The 13,399-nt window shown below is 43.4% G+C and overlaps 1 protein-coding gene across 4 annotated transcripts in view; it reads left to right on the top strand.

The window, feature by feature from the left end:
- The window catches only part of N4BP2 (NEDD4 binding protein 2), a 61,972-nt gene that overhangs the window by 16,218 nt on the left and 32,355 nt on the right, over positions 1-13,399 (top strand). For 3 of the 4 annotated variants that reach the window (XM_075499959.1, XM_075499963.1, XM_075499962.1), the window contains exons 1-3: positions 2,936-3,068; positions 10,098-10,212; positions 10,518-10,690. The gene's annotated coding sequence lies outside the window, so the exon portion shown is untranslated. Of the gene's footprint in view, positions 1-2,935; positions 3,069-10,097; positions 10,213-10,517; positions 10,691-13,399 lie in introns of those variants that run through there. The other variant, XM_075499960.1, reaches the window with a different exon arrangement.

The raw sequence follows: 13,399 nt of genomic DNA on the forward strand, positions 1-13,399 counted from the left end.
TCAAAAAAAAGGATACACATACTTAAAAGAACCTCTATTACAGTGATTATAATTAGCTAGATACCCAAATGCCTCCTATTTGAAGTGTTAACTGTGATAGCGAGAAATCTGCCAGTACCCAGCTTAGTCTGGCATTTTCACGGTGTCAAATACTGTAATATGTACAACTGGCAAAGAACAACATCGTTTCATGCATCAAGTGCCAGCAGCAACACCCCACTAGCAATGCTGTTGAATGGAGGCTATCAGACTCGAGCATACTGAAAACCTCTCTCTTCCTCTTTTTTGGCAACCTTAAAAATATAAAGACACAGTCATTAGACTGGAATTTACATGACCTATTTTTCCAAATGTATGATTAACACATTACCAGCATCACACCCTTACAGAAAAATGATTTTGTTTCTGATACTTGTCCAGACACTGAACACATGAAGTAAGAAAGCAGTTCCCGGTACATGCATGAAACCATCACTTGACACCACACGCACACCCAAATTCTGATCAAGTCTTTTCCTCCAGATCTTGGGACATGTACCATATTAGTGTATTGAATAATTATTTATTTTCCTTTTGTGAGTCATGGCAAGAGACAGCTTTTTTGAAACTCAACAGCATGTCCTGTGGATGAGTATGTATATGCTTTACATATTGTATTAGAAATGTAATGTTTGTCCTTGTTTACTTAAATATTGCACACCATATAACTACAAGATAAGCACTGAAATAGCAAAGTGACAGGCAAATTAGCAATGCGTAAATCAATTTAATTCCTAAACCATTAAATGCTTTGAATACCAATTTCAAAATTTCTAACATTACTTTTATTGTGAAAGATACACAATCCTACACATAAAAACTATTTACTTTCCAGTTGCTGTGCTACCAGACAGGCAGCACTTTGGGACTGTGATCTCCACAAGCTCTAGAGAAATTACTCCGAGTACCCTTCTGCAGTTTTCACAGGACTGTAGTGAGCTACCTATGCATAATTAGTTCACCTTAAGACTAGCTATTATTTTTGCACTTGCTTATTCTTTATTGGCATTAAAACTAAAGTTACATCTCTAATGCAAACAGGTCGGTCCTGGTGGCAGAAGGAAAGAGTCTTCAGGCCCCAAAAGGAAGCAGCAGTGGGAGTACGAGTGACTGTGGCCGTGACTTCTTGGTCTTTCTTGCGAAGCATGTAAGATTAGGTGCTAAATAGCTTTAGTAGTCTGCTAAAGACCATGTCTTGTTTCTCTCTTTGAAGGAAAATGAAGGACAAATGAGGCTGGGGGATGCCACCTCATCCTTGAATGGGGTGAATCACAATGTGAGGGACCTTAGGGCTGGGAGACAACCTTACTCTCCTCGGGGGGAAATGCTTCTCTGCTTTCACAGGAGTGTCTTTGCTTCTGTTCCCTAGGAATATCACAGTGGGACACCTCCAGCCAATGTCCTCCTGAGGCATTGTGCCTCGATGGGAGGCGGTTGAATACAGATGGCAGGGAGGTATCTCAAGACAATGGGGCGTGGGAAGGCACCCATCTCCTTCTGCGAATCAGATGAACAAGCAGGAAGAAGTGGAGACCCTGCCTATTGTCTTGCTCGGGCAGGCAGGGAGACAGAGCTGACGAGGATGCCTATGGCTATGTAATGAAGCCCTATTCTTCGAAATCAGTAATGGGTAAACTTCAGCAGTAATTTTCCAATTATATTTTAATGCCCATTTGTTGACCGTGAAATTTCTCAGATGAACAAACTTCTACAAAATTACAGAAAAGTTTCCCAGTAGAACCTCCTCATCTTGAGTGCTGGAGTTTTCTTTTTATTTTAAGACCTTTGCCCCTCTTCTTGTGTTGATAAATTCAAAACTCTTGCTCAGGTGCCTAGTTCCCTTCATGGTGGCTTCACAGCAGTTCTAACTGAAGAGCTGCTTATCATCATCTCAGTCTGTCAGAAGCATGTCTCTCTTCCCTTTCATCTTCCCATGATATTCTATTCTCCATCTCCATCAAATGTCTGTTGTTGTTGCAGATAATGAAGCCCTCTCCTCATCAGTTGCTCCTCTATTCTCCTGTTGCAGCTCATAACCTCCACTGCAGTCACTGATGCCAGATCCCACCAGCCTCTGTTCAGTTTCCTTAAAAGCTCCTGGATCTCTTGTCTGCTGCTTCCATACCATTTCTCCTCCAGCATCCACTCGCACATCCACTGTGTCATTCTAGGCTGCAGGAGCTTTCTCTTCTGCTGCGACGTTAGAAATTGCTTAGTAAAACGGGGCGGCGGCACCAGAAATTAAACATTCATCCTTTTTGTTACAAATTTGAAACCTGTCACTACATGGCTCATAGATTTCACGGTACTCTTCTCGACCTCTGTATCTCCACTGTTTGCTGAACGTCCTGTAGCCAGCAATATGCCCTCTACAGGCAAGGTCTGTCTTTTCACACTGGTTTTCCCGTACCGGTAGAGCATATAGTTACCCTTTTCGAAGGTGAACACCTGAACCCGTATCGGCGGTCAGGTTTTACCGGTAACCACTGGAAAAGGTGGCGAGGGCCGCCTCCGGGGGAGGAGAGCTGCCCTCAGCCGGCGCACAGCCGGGCCGGGCCAGCCCTTAGCTGGCAGGAGGCGGCACCCCCCTGCTCAGGCGGCTCCTGAGTTTCTTCTTTTCCTTCTGAAATGACCCCTTAGCGGGGGGGGCAGGTGCTGGCGAGCCCGCGGAGGACGCCAGAGGCACGGCCCCGCCGCCAGCCCGCCCCAGCCGCCCGGGGCACCCGAGGCCGGGAGCGGCCGCTACCCCCGCCCACTGCGGGGACGCGCCGGCGGATGCGGCCGGGTGAGGAGCGCTGGGGCGGGAGTCGGCCGGGGCGGCGCTGCGGGCCCCGGGCGGGCAGGGGGAGGGGGCCGGCGCGGCGCGGAGCCTCCTGCCGGGCTGTTCTTCCCCGGCCGGACGGAGAGCGGCAGTGTGTCCCCGCGGCGCACGCTCCGCCGGAGCCTCCCCCTCTCCCCGGCCGCCGCCGAGCAGCTCTCCAGTCCCTGCGTCCGCCGCCGGCGGAAGCAAGCGAACCGAGCGGCGGGAGGTAAAGGCCGGCGGGGTCTGGCACGAAGCGGCGGGACCGGGGAGGAGCCTCGCCCTCCCCCTGCTCCCGATAGGGTGCGGGGTCCGAGCTGCTCGCTGCGGCCTCCGCCATCTCGGGGGCGGGGAGGCGGCCGGCCCCCGCGGCGGTTGCGGGCACCTTCCCCCCGCCGGCGGGCGTGCGGGGGCCCCCCTCGCCGTGTCCCCGCATCGCGGCGGGACCGGTGGCGCTGAGGGGCCCGTCCCCAGCCGTCACTGGAGAGGAGTTGCCTGTGGGTGGGAGCGGGGCGGGTGCTGCGCGGCGGGCCCGCCCGCCAGCCGGGGGCTCGGCCGTGGGTCACGGGCCCCCGCTAGCGGTTCCCGTGCGCGGGGAAGGGGCTGGGGCCGGGGGTGCGGCGTCGCGAGCGGCGGGTGAGCCCCTCCGCGCCGGCCTGAGGCCGGCGCTCGGGCCTGCCCTCCCCAGGGGCCTTCCTGTGGGCCTCGCGGCTAGAGCTGCCACTGGGTCGTGGCTCCCCGCCGTTGGGGTGAGCACTACGGGCGCTCCTCAGCGTGAGGTGCTGGCTGCCTGCCCTGCACCCACTTGTGGCTTTTCCTCGCCCGTCACCGCGTAAGCGCGCTCGGCGGCGGCCGAGGTGCCTGGCCTTCCTCTGAGAAATGCCGACTCCTGCCTCCGGCAGTCCTGGGGACGACCGCGGCCCCGGCCCCGGCCTGCCCTGCCAGCAGCTGCGGCCTGCGTGGCGGCAGCGGCCGCTGGAGGAAGGGTTGGGGCTGGCAAGTCGGTGGAAATGCTTCGCCCGTTTGTCCCGAGCAAACCAGGTGGAGTGCCCGTGAACTTTAAAAGCATCTCCCGAAGAGTAGAGCCCAGCAAGATAAATCCACCCCGTGCAAAATGAGATCAAAAGATTTTTAGTACTTTAAAGGGTTATTCGTTAACAGTCAAGAACCGCTGAAACGTGTTTATCACGTCGTTGTTTGTGTCCTTCGTAGCATAGTATTCCCACGTGCTTTGGACATGGTCTGCAGTTTTGCTGACCAAGTGCCATAAGGTCACTGGAGCTCCTGAGGAGCCTGACTTCAAAGGAGAGGAAAACAAATACATATTTACTATTACTTTTCTAAACTCTTGTTCTAAATTACTAAGAACAGTTTGACTCTTAAGAGACACTTAAAATGTTTTTATACAGCATCTTGACAAAGTTTAATATGCATCTCAAGTCTTTCAGTAGGACCTTGCAGTGAAAAGATGAGAACAGTTCATATAGTACTTAAGCAAAAAACCTCCCAAAGTGTTTTGGATATTTCAGGTAAAGCAAAAGAACAGAGAAGTTAATCAGGTTGCTCTTCATCCATTTCACCTTCACTGGAATAAAGCTTTAGATAATATGTCTTGGCATGTGATTGGAGAGCCGAAGATTGAGATATAAACCTGAAGCAAATTACAGAAGGGCAGAAAAATTTAAGTATGGTATATGTTTGTAAGCATGAGAGTTTTAGCTCTGATTCATCCGGATACAGTCACCATGACTAGGGCAGGGCTTGCTTGTGTCATGTGTTTGCAGCACTTTCAAGTTGCAATAGTTTGTGTTCCTATAGATTATGTGACGAGCTCGTGAAGGAAATTTAACAGCATCAAAGCACTTCTTAAAAATCCTTTAATTTCCTCTTTATAGGCTTTCTACTGTTGTATTTTTTTGTTTGTTTGTTTTAACTGTGGAATTGCCCTGTGTTTTTTTGTGGTCTCATTTACACTTTTTTTTTTGCTAAGAACTTTCCCTCTATTTTATTAACATTAGCGCATTTCAGCTGGGGGAAGGCCTGATATTAGAGGGAGGCGAGATTCTTGGTGTTACCAATGTGAAAGCGCAAGAGTACCCGACAAAAATGTTAGCCCAGGCATGGTTTTAGGGAACATCCATGATATAGTTACAGCTGTTTCACTTTATGGTGCAGGTGGATTGTTACCTTGTCCATTTTACAAAAGAGAATTATGTTGTCTTGAATTAGTGTATAAATAGTTGTAATAGGGACTTTGGAGGGCTGTAGTTCTGAGGTGTTGCATGGTCTCTTGTCTTTCACTCCCACCTGTGTGCTGATTCATAGTCTGTGCTAAATGGCTGACATAATCAGTCTAATTATTTTAAATAGAGTTCTGCATGTGAATTTAGCTCTGGTAAAAGTTCCTGAATTATTAATCCTTGAGTTTTAGGAAGTTGCTGCCTTTGTTTTTTTTACAGAGGCTCTGCTACTATAAAAATGTCAGTAGGGCATTAATGAGCTGTCAGTTACACTGCCTCTCAGAATTAAGTAAGGCTGTATATTGATACTTTCTTCTGAATCCAGCCGTGGTTATGGAAGAGGTTAAGTTTTCCAACTGTTTTTTCTCATGACTCCACTGGGGATTTTTGATCTACCAGTGGGTTGGTTTATGTAACTGGTCTGTGTTCCGTCTCAAAAATTGCCTGTATTAACTCAAGCCACCATTTAAAACTATTTAAATTGACCTGGCTGATGTTTTTTACATTCATATAAGGTGAACTCATGTGAACTACTTTCTGAAGGTAAATGACAGGTTTAAGTCTCTATCAAGTAAGTAATGACAGTCATTTGGAGGCCGTAAGCTTTTTGTTGATGTACCCTAGATCAGGATGAGGTCATCTATATGTGGTTTACATTAAGCTGAAAATAGGTTTTATCTTTTTAATAGCTGTGTATGTGCTATGTGCAGCTGGCATAGCGGCTTCAGCAATGGAAGTGTGCTTGAACATATTAAATAGATATAATGGCCCTGATAGGTCTGTGTAATGTAGTTTCCAGCCTAGGACCTGGTATGTGATTTTAATTTTTTTTTCTCCAAGGAAATATTTAGGATGTCTACATGAATAAGCTATTCTCATTCCTATCTTGCTTGCTTTATGCAATCTGGTTAATTGCTTCCTTTTTTAAGTTGTAATTGTATGGTGCAGCTTGAATCGGTGTGAATTGGCTAAGTGTATTATGTGTCACTATAGTATGTTCCTGTTCGGGAAGTTTGGAGTGGTTCTCATGTTGCTGTTGTATGTGGACCACCAGCAAAGTTCACAAGCTGTTTTATGTCTCTTTCCAACCTGACTCCTCAGCTTCCTGATGTGGCTGCTACTGTTCTGAGGTCACTGGTTAATAGATGACACTTTGGTGAAAAATCTGGCTTATGTTCCAGCGCACCGTGTGCTCTGATGCTTTGACAGTCATGATCTTCTCATCAGTCTCCTATTCTTGCAAGTGCTTTCTGCAAACCTGAATGCATCTTCATTTTGTTTCAGCATTTGAGCCCCATGCTGAAGTCCAAAAATTCCTTGTGCTTCAGCTTTGTCCCAGTGTGCCACAAACCTTCATTTAGAGTCACAGAACTGAAAACTGTATGAGGCTGTTAGGAGGGAAGTGGCAGCTGGGGATCACCAGAGTGCAGCACTGTATGCATCATGGACTTGAAGGTCTTAAGCAGACCTTCAGGTAGGAAGATATTTTACTGCAGAAAGTTGGCCAGACAGCGATGCCTTTTGAGTAGTTCTGTGTATCAGACACAAGGGAAAGGAGTGGAGCTGAGAAACCTTTGTACATGGAAGCACCAGAACCATTGCAGAAGCCCTGTTAGGTGCCTACAGAGGTCTGAAGATTCATGCTCTGGAGTCTGAGTCTTTGACATCCACTTCCCTTTGTTCCCAGCCGCGTTTAGAGTTGCAGCATCATCTATAAGAAGAAAGTAAAGCTGTCTTCATTTGCATCAACAGCTAAAGCAAGCCAAGATTTGGGGAAGTAGCATTTGCATTTATTGCCAGCCTTGACTGCTGCCAGTGCAGAAAACTCTAGCTAAGTGTTCTTTAAATGTTCCACTTTTCCTTCCTCTGTAATGCCACCTGCATGTGTGTGCCCATAATAAGCATCACTTGTGATCTTCAGTAATACTCCTCTTTCACAGTATCTTCTCATCTTGATGGAACGAGTCCTCACCCTTGCTGCTGCCCTTTTGCTGACTTTCCAAACACTAAAATAAGTGCTCACCCTTTGGCCAGGTCTCAGTCACAGGAAAAAAAACCCAACTAAAAATCCTTATGAAACAGGAAACACTAATATAGCAGAATATAGCCATATTAAAATTAACCTCATTAGGAGAGTCTTGCTCAGCTTTATGTTATATTTTCCTTTTTTTATCAGCCTCAAATATTTTGTGCATTAGATTATATTGTAGCTTCTTAGCTAGATCTTCCTGGAGTTGCAATTTATAAAAGATTGCAAGCTATTTCCAGCAATTCAGAGAAGCACCAAGTCTTGAATTACAAGATCCAGCCACTGCTGTCAGTATGAAGGCTTTTCAGAGACAGGTATGAAAGTTCATCTGGAGACATGTGAAAGGAAATTCTGTTGTGCTGGGGAACTGTCATTTTGCAGAGATGTGTTACTTCTATTCACTGCCCTTCAGCCTGACTTTCGGACAGAATCTCTGGAAACATGTTGTGGGCAAGTCACAGTTCCATCTGGCAGGAGTTCTCTTTTCTCTTTCCAAATACCTCTCTCTGTCTTGCTGTTTTATAATGTGGAGCAGGAATACAATCTTAGGCATTAGTACTGACGGCAGGTGTGAAACTGCAGAAGCACCACCATAACCACAAGTCTGGTCTCCTTTGTTGCAGCCTGTTATGTTGCTCTGGGGGCCGGGCATAGGTCACAGCAAAGCAGCTGAGCTATGTGGAGTTTGCACTGGGGACAGCCCAGGTAGCCTGAGAGCTGTGCCTCCTGGAAGATCTCCCCTCAAAGCTGAGTTTGGCACAGGCATGGGTAACCCTTACTTCAGCGTGCTTGAGCAGGGCTGTGAGCTGTGTGGGAGGCTACCAAAGAATGTAGAAGGGAAGCTATAAAAGGATGTGATATATCAACGCTCTCCTAGGGTTGGAAAGACATTTTGCAGATACTTTTATTATTTTCTGGGGGGAGGGGGGGAACCAAAAACCCAAAAAACCCAAGCAACAGCCCTCTCCACCTAAACAAGGGAAACAACTGCTTGTTGATTTTTCTAGCTTGTCAGGGTGCATATTTGCACCCTCCATAATCCCAAGGCCACTTGTTTTTTTTTTTTTGCCACGTCCCAAGCTTTGACCTTCAGCACACAGCAAAAAGAAGGCGAGTACAAAAGTAGTTCTTACCAAGCAGACCTGGTGCTGGAGGATGTGCTTGCTGGTGGCTTTCCTCCTCCTACCTCACGGCTTTAATCATGTGCACCCAGCAGGAGATCTGCCTGTGTTTGAGGGAGCGCCTTTCTGGGAGCTAGTCCTCACCTGTATGGAGGGCCTCTAGCAAGAGCAGCTTCCCGGCTTAAAAGGAAACCGTGTGATGTGGAGTTAGACAGATTCTGTCACCTGTCAAACACCAGCCGACTGCCACTGCAGGTTGACTTCTCCTTGTGATGTGGCATGTGGAGAAGAGCCTTTGAGTCCTTCCTAATGAACAGGGCTCTGCCCTTCCTGCAAGTTGTATTTACTTCCTAAGCATCCACTTCGGATGAGTTTGTGCTGGTTTTGTGCTCTTGAGCTGTGTGTGTACTTGATGGACAAAGTTTTTGTTTTGTACTCAAAGCAAAATTTATTTTCTGCTGCTGGTTCAAAAGAATCTGTCTCTGGTCCAGGCCATACACAAGGCTTAAAAATGACAGAAGTGGAAAAACCCCCTAGCAGAGCAGATTGCATAAAGCAAGTGTATTGAGACATATGTGTCAGTGTCTTGTACTTTGGCAGAATTTGATGTGAAAAAGAGGACCTTAGGTAAAACTGTTGAAATAGCCAAAGCCCTTGGAACAACCAGTAGGAATAACACTGAGTGGGAGAAGGAAAAGAGCAGAAAAGGTGCTCAAAGTATTTTTAAAAGCACTTTGTCTCTAGCTGGGTATAGATTTTCACATTAAATAACAAAGTGTTTAGGTGGCCTGTTCTGTTGCTGACTGCTGGCAGAAATGGAAGAACACAAAAGGCTCCCAGACTGTCTCCTTTGATACTCTCAAGCTTATTGAGAAACAGCTACTGGAAGGCATTTCCTCTTTTTCTTCCCTTTTTTACCTTGTGTTTTTAGAGAGGGGACTTGAACGTTGTCAAAAAAGAAAAGCTTCTTGTTGTATAAATACAACTAGAGAGTACAATGATTGGGTCTTAGTTTTATTTCATTTGCTGCTTTTTTCTCTTGTGCCTGCGTTTAAATACTTACTTGGTTTGCTCCATTTATGACACTTCAAAGTGCAAGTGAACAAATGTGGAAATAACCTTTGTATTTTAATGCATGTGTTAGTAGAGCCTGATTTCAGAAAGCAGAAATCTGAGTAGTGGAAATAATGTAGTGTTACACTGCTATCAGGTATGCTTCAGCCTTTTCATTCTGTTCTAGGCTGAATTTATATTCAGAGATGAAATGTTCTGTAAAATTCAGCCTTTCCTGGCATGTTTTTTGTGAAGCCACATGTTTGACAGTGGGGTGAATAGCGTTCTTTGCCTGCAACCTGTCCTTTACTTTGTAAATTTGGATCCTCATCATCGAATTCTTGCTTATGTGAAGTGCTGTGTATGTTTTGATGACAATTCTTAATGCTTTGGAGCAGTGGAATGAGGTTAGATGCAAAATGGGACAACGGTTTCTTCATCTCTTGTGAAGACTGTTATAAGGTAGTTGAGTCCTCAACCTGCCATGTTAGGAGTGTGACAGAATATTTGTTCCAAAATCTTTACCTGATTTAGGTGCTTATGCTCGTAGGGTTTTTTGTTTGTGGGGTTTTTTTATTTATTTATTTTAATTTGATTGAAAGCACAAGACTGTTGCCAGGAAAGTGAGCTTTGGACTAATATGTATACTGGAATTATGTCAGGCTTTGAGTAGATCTAACATCTTTGGTGTGTACACAGTGGGTTGGGAGTTTGCAGCCTCTTCAGTGAACAGAAGTGCAGTTTTTTACCATTGGTAGGGCATTGCAAATTAGTGGTATATCTGTAAGTAACATATTCTTATTTTGATGTACCAGGTTTTCTTTGCCTAATTCCCCACATGATGGAACAAATCTTTTCTTGACCAGCATGGATATATAAACCTTTTCAAGATGGTTAAGAACTGTGGTAAAGAACCAAGTGGAATGACAAGTGAGGAAACTTACTTTTATTCCTAACTAATTCTGCTGCCATTATGTTATTTCTTTACGTGATGTAAGTCAGCATTTTTAGATGAGAAGTCAGTAGCTGAAATCCAGTAGGTATTCTTATCCTTAGGAAAACTTACATTTGAGCTCAACTGGGCACATTGAGTACTTTGTCAGTAAAATGTTAGCTGTGCTTAATCTGCTAAAAACAATTACGTGTATTGCTCAGTGTTAAAACTTTGCTTAAAGTTGTACGGTCTGTGAGCAAAATATCAATTTTAATTTGTGTTCTGATCATTCCTTTGTCAGGAGGGAGCATCCACTTCTGCTGACATCTAATTTGTATGTTTGAAAGTATGGTTTCCTGATAGAAGAGTGCATTATATTTTTTAACAGCAGATCTTTATTAAATGTGCCATCAGTGGTGGTTTTGGAAAGATGAGAAGGGACCTACTGCGGGGCAACTCAGTGAAGCTGAAAATGTAAGTTCTATTTTATTTGAATTACAAATACAGATTTTTTTTTTCAGTCTCCAGCATGTCAGTATATATATGTGTGTGTTTTTTAAAAGCCAGAAGACTGAAATGAACATTACATGATAAATATTTTGTGTACTTTGAAATAAAAAAATTGTTTAAAACCCCCCAAAACCAAAAGCAAGCCAAACAAAAAAAAAACAACCCCCAAACCAACCTCTTTTATATGTATGAAGTTAACTTCCTTCAATTAATCGGCAACATTTAAAAATGTATACAAGTTGGGCAGCATTGGTCATATTGGTTGAATGTTACACTGTATCAAGGTTGGAGGCTTCCTTTGTCTTTAAAAAAGGAAGAGAAGTAATATTGATAACTTATTTGTCAGTTGAACTTGACCACAGTTAAACCAGGAATGTCCCATGCTGCTGAATGCTTTTAGTAAACCTTGAGTAGTGGTTAGAATATTTTTCTGGTCTGTTTGCGTAAAAAATAAGTTCTCCTAATGACTTTGAAAAAAATATATTTACTGCTGATTGTTTCCCAATGCAGTATCTCTGATTTAAAGAGCTTTGTGAATACTTTGCTATCAACTAACTCACTTAAAAAGTAATTTAGTATATTTCTTCCTTTATGTGCGTTCTGTCTCTTCTTGAATACTACCTGTTTCCTTCTCTTCCTATACTTGAGATTATATGTGTAATAGGACTTGCAGTCAGTCCACCCTACTTGAGAATTTTGACACATCTTGAAAATGCAAGCTACCATGTGCGGTTTCTAAGAAGACATCCCAGTGTAAAAGACATGAGGTGTGTCAGGCCTTAATCAGATCTTTATTCAGCAACTGCATATACATTTTCATATTACTCTGAAAATGAAACAATAATGCACGTCTCAAGCCTGAGATTTACATTGCTTTTCCAGAAATTTTAGAAGAGTCAGATGGTGCCTAGTATTGTTTTATAGTAGCTTTTGTTTGATTTTGTAAAAATACAGTTCTTCAACAATATATAGCAGTTCTTAGAAAGCAGGGGGGAATTTCGAGCTTTTTCTATGGAAAACAAAAGAAGTTTAGCTGGACAAATTTAATGTAGCCTCAGTATAAACATGACTTGTGCCTTTTAGCTTAATTTTAGAAAATGCATTTGTAGCCTGATATTTTTTTTTTTTTAGTTTCTTCAAAGTTCTAGGAGAATTCTTCACAGCGGGTTTGCTGATATAACAGTACTGGTTAGCAATGTGATGGCTTGTGTATGACAAGTCTATGTTAGCAATTATTTCCTAACATAAAAGAAATCTTAGATCTTTCAAAAATAACAGATTTGGTTTTGGGGGGTCTTGGGAATTTTTTTCCCCCCTTAGATTTTTGTTTGGATTGTTTAAATGTTTTGAATTCGTTAGATTATGTGTCATAAGAAAGAGTACACTTTGAATTTTTCTAAGGACACCTTACAATTAAGTTAAAGTTACAATTTGCTTTACTTATGTTGGAACCTGGAGGGGTTTTGTTTTTTTTTTTTCATTTTTTTTTCACCCTTAATGTGAGGAGTCTGACCAGGATGACTATTACACTCCCGCTATTTTGGATTAATTTCTTCTATGGACAATTGTATTAATGAAAATAAAATGGAACCTTTTGGAACATGTGTCTGCAAGGGAATTCCTTGATTTAAATTCAGTCCATGCTTTATGGAAGAATTTTCTTATATGTTTTCCTAAGACTGTAATGCTTCATGAATTAGTTTATCAATTTAGTTATGAGAGTGCAAAAAATGGAGGGGGGGGCGGAACTTGCATATTTTTCCTCTTCTGTATAACTAACAGACACTTTGTATTTATTGGAAACATTGATCATCTTTCTTTCTTTCCCCTAGGCAATTATAAACACATTCTTAGAACTAGTTTATGAAATGATTGATTTTCTTTTCATTGGAAAGGAAAGTTGAATGTTGTTAGTAAGATGCTGGGACTGAAACTTGAGATCTTGGTCCATCCTTGCTGTGCCAGGTACACTTCTGTACACCTCATTGTTCTGTCTGTCAAACAGAAAAGAAAAATGCGCTGTGTTAGGTTGATTACGTTGGTGCCTGCCTGTCTCTGTAGTGACTGGCTTTCCTGTAATGGATGCTGATCTCTGGCTACGTGTGTCTGTGCCTACAGAATGTCTGTGATGCATCCATCTAGCTCCTTAGGGGTAGCAGTACTGGAACAGGCAACACTTGAGGCTCATAATCTACCATCGGAAATAAACTCTGGCTATCTAGAAAGATGATGAAGTTAAAGTGCCCTGACCTGACAAGTCTATTTTTTCTCTTCTAGGTTAGTAGGGTTTGAAAATTACCTTATTTTGTAGAGAATGCCGGTATCTTAATATCTCTTTTATTTGTAAAATTGCTTAATTTAGAAGGTAATTTTCATACAGGCAGATTTTTGAACATATGCTTGTTTGTGGTAGTTGAATTAAATGGGGAGGAGATCCTTAATGTCAGGAGATGTGTATTTCTGAAGAATGAGTGAAGAGGTGCTCATGGATTTTGTTTTGCTTTGTTTTTAAAGGTGAAGTTGAGACTGCCACAGGAGTATAGTTTTTCATCAGTGCTGAAATGAAACAGCTGTTTGTTCTAATTGGATGTATGTCTTAACGGCGGTACCGAGAACTGACTAGTGAACCTCTGAGTAAATTGCAGCCTCTGGCTAATTGTCTAGAATTCCCTT

The sequence above is a fragment of the Mycteria americana genome, chromosome 4, assembly GCF_035582795.1.
Source record: "Mycteria americana isolate JAX WOST 10 ecotype Jacksonville Zoo and Gardens chromosome 4, USCA_MyAme_1.0, whole genome shotgun sequence".
Lineage (NCBI taxonomy): Eukaryota > Metazoa > Chordata > Aves > Ciconiiformes > Ciconiidae > Mycteria > Mycteria americana.